This window comes from Diachasma alloeum, unplaced genomic scaffold (genome assembly GCF_001412515.2).
Source record: "Diachasma alloeum isolate Michigan unplaced genomic scaffold, Dall2.0 Dall_scaffold_00279, whole genome shotgun sequence".
Lineage (NCBI taxonomy): Eukaryota > Metazoa > Arthropoda > Insecta > Hymenoptera > Braconidae > Diachasma > Diachasma alloeum.
In genome coordinates, this window is record NW_021680418.1 from 297,462 (window position 1) to 297,766 (window position 305).

Below are 305 nucleotides of genomic sequence, written 5' to 3' on the forward strand. Positions count from 1 at the left end.
GGGGGGTTTCAGTGGAAATGGTTTTTACGGGGAATTCTCTCTCGGATTCACGCGAATGCCGCACGGTTTCTGTCGCTGTTGCACGGGTGGGGCTAATTCACGGGTTTGGGGAGATGATAACGGGAGATGCTGGTGCGAAAGGGAGAGCTGAGAGTGGATATTCAGGAGGATAAGTTTGGGCTTCCGTGATACTACCTCCGTGCTCAAATGTATTTTCCCCCGCGCGCTCTTGGGGGAAATTGTTAACTTTTGTTTGAGGATAAAGGAATCTTGGGTGGGGTGGCGCATGCGCGGGGGAGGGGCGG